Source organism: Prosopis cineraria, unplaced genomic scaffold (assembly GCF_029017545.1).
Source record: "Prosopis cineraria cultivar Desert tree isolate PC_DT_omini unplaced genomic scaffold, ASM2901754v1 PC9, whole genome shotgun sequence".
Lineage (NCBI taxonomy): Eukaryota > Viridiplantae > Streptophyta > Magnoliopsida > Fabales > Fabaceae > Prosopis > Prosopis cineraria.
In genome coordinates, this window is record NW_026555340.1 from 12,433,318 (window position 1) to 12,435,937 (window position 2,620).

The following is a 2,620-nucleotide window of genomic DNA, read 5'->3' on the forward strand; positions in this document are numbered from 1 at the left end:
TTTTTGTAATTTTTATACATTGATTATTCATATACATGCTCAAGACAATCTAATTTTAATATTAAATTTTTTATATTGATAAATATACATTAAAAATAAGATAATATCATAACTGACAATTTTCAAGAAATATTTTTAAAAAATTAAAACTTAAAACTTTTAAATCTAAACTGTATTCTCTTCATTAAAAAATATAAAGTATTTTTAATCGAATCTCACCTCTCAATAAAGTAGTTATCTACCTTTTAATTAACTCTATCTTTTCATATTTATCCCTATTAAATATTCTATAATAATATAAATTTATTATCAATAGGAGCATTTTGAAAAAAAGGTAATGATTATATCTCTCAAAAAAATAAACATATTTTATATTTTTAAATATCTAACTTCTCAAAAAAATGCCTTCTATTTTTGAACGGAAAGATTAAAAAATATGATCAAGTAAATTTATTATTAAAAGTTTGATATTTTTATAAATTATTTATATAGCAGCTCTTGGCCAAAGAAAAAAGATATTTTTATAAATTTATTTTAATAAACATAAAATAATCATAAAAAATTTTAAATTTAAACTATTCAGATTTTATTAAGGATATAATGAGCACCTCGATGCTTGAGAGGGGTGTCTCATTTTTCCTTACCCTTTGATCAAAGTTTTTCAATGGTTCATATTTAATATTTGATTAAATTATTATTATAATTTTACATAAAATATATAAATAAAATAGTACAGTTTTCAATTGATTAAATCAAATTTTAATAGTTTCTTTTTTTACCATCACGTAATTTTAATTATTCAAAATTATTTATAACTTTTATGTATTTTTTAATAATAATTTTAACAAATATTAAATCAAAACCATTAAAATTTTGATCTCACAATGATTTAGAGAAAACAAGGGAAATGGAGAATGAATGTTGAAAGGGACGAATGACAAATAAGGATCTTATAAAATATTAATATTAAATTAAAAATTTTAGTACTAAAATATAATAGAAGGAGTATTGAAATTTAAAAAATTTAATTTGATATTAATACTCTTGCAAAGCCCTTATTTGTCATTCTCAGTGGACACACCCTCTCCCGCGTGGCACGGTTGCTTGACGCTTATATAATAATGGCTTTCGTCGTTGCTGAAAGCATTCCGAGCTTAGCATGGAAGAGCAAGAGTACGCGCTGATCAGAATAATCAACTCACAACTGTTGCTCGGTTTGTCTTCATCTTAATTTCTAGAGATTTAATTGGTTCTCTATATATGTTTTAGCCATGAAGCAGTGGAACGAAGGGATTGAATGGGCAAGATGAAGAGAGGAAATTAAAAAATTTTCAGAGAAAGGAACTGTGTGAAGAATGGCGAAGCATCTCCCAACTAAGATCCATACTTTACAATGATTGAAAAGCTTTTATGTTTACAGAAACGAGAATTTCTTTCCTTTCTCATATTTCCTCTTGCATAGAATGGGATGATTTAGCTTATCTAGATGGTAAGCTTTAATTAGTTTTATTTTCTGTCTGGTTTTCTTGGTGCTCTGCTTTGTGTTGTGGGTTGTTTCAAAACAAAACACACACATATAGGTATGTATATATGCATGCAGCTGATCTCCAGATTCTCAGATAATTCAATGCTTGCATGTTCTGTTTGTTAAGGGAGAGAGTTATATCTTTCTGACATAGTGCTTCTACTTCTAATAACTTTTCTGCATTATATACTTTCAGTTTATTAAAAAAAAAAAAACTGTTTTTGGGCTAAGTTTGTTGATTCTCTCTTGTTTGTGATTTCTGCAGGCATGGACGTTGGAGTTGAATTTGGTGACATGATCACTAGCCACGGCGTCTTTTTTACAAGAGGCCACCTTAAACTCTAATTCTAATTTTACATGAGACTTCGTAAATACTATCTCCTATCTAAATTATACGTCATTTGTTCCTAAGTTTGAGTGAAAAATGCAGAACACTTGGTACTTTTTGAATTATTTTTTCAAATCTACCTTTATATTAATTATTGTAGACATGAGAAATATAATCTCACTTACACTGCTTTTCACTTTTTATGATAAAGGGTTAATGGGAAAAATGGAAAAGCATCTCTTTTTTTTTTTTTTTCCATGAAAGTGAGGACATAGTTACTTTTAGTGTATGTTAAATATAGGTGGAAGTGTTTCAGAATTTGAATCGGACGGAATGTATATACTTCACCAATCCTCTCTCTAAGACCCTTCCTTTATTGTTATGCATTTTGTTTAGATTAGAATATGTTTGTAAATAATGTTGAACACTAGTTTTAATGATTATAAAATAAAAAAATTGCTTTACAGGAAAAATCAATAAAGATTAAAATGGTAATTAAGGGTAATTGGTTACTTGCCTTGAAATCTGATTGTGGTTCCTTATTCCCAAATAGCCATCCTATACCAGAATAGCTATGAATCTCCAAGTGTTTCAAAATTCAATTTTATTGAGATTTTGTTTCAAATTTAAGTATTTGACTTATCTTGACTTGAACACTTCTGGCACAGAAACAGAAAATAAGAACTTTTTTGAAGCAAAATGATGTTATTCTCAAATTTTATTGTGTGTTACAATGAAAGAAGGTGGACTCATTTATATCGCTAGGA

At 27.1% G+C, this 2,620-nt stretch overlaps 1 long non-coding RNA gene across 1 annotated transcript; it reads left to right on the plus strand.

Annotated features, from left to right (window-relative positions):
* Positions 1-1,123: 1,123 nt before the first annotated feature.
* On the plus strand, positions 1,124-1,978 carry LOC129321045 (uncharacterized). Its single transcript, XR_008595888.1, has 2 exons — positions 1,124-1,214; positions 1,791-1,978. It is a non-coding gene; the product is annotated as an uncharacterized LOC129321045 (long non-coding RNA).
* The last annotated feature ends 642 nt before the right edge of the window (positions 1,979-2,620 follow it).